Source organism: Calliphora vicina, chromosome 1 (genome assembly GCF_958450345.1).
Source record: "Calliphora vicina chromosome 1, idCalVici1.1, whole genome shotgun sequence".
Classification (NCBI taxonomy): domain Eukaryota; kingdom Metazoa; phylum Arthropoda; class Insecta; order Diptera; family Calliphoridae; genus Calliphora; species Calliphora vicina.
The window spans coordinates 37,371,533-37,371,737 of NC_088780.1; positions in this window are offsets into that span (position 1 = coordinate 37,371,533).

Genomic DNA, 205 nt, shown 5'->3' on the forward strand with positions numbered 1-205 from the left:
TTTTGTACTAATAAGCAGTTTTGTGTATTTTTTTTAATGATTTAAACAAACACAATATATTTAAAATGTTTATAAAAACTAAAAATGAACTAAAATGTATATAGTATTTAAAAAAAAATGAGGGATGTATTAAATGAATTGAATTAAAAGTATTTGTATGAAGAGTGAATTATTTACAAACAAAAAAAAAATAAACTTAATTTTA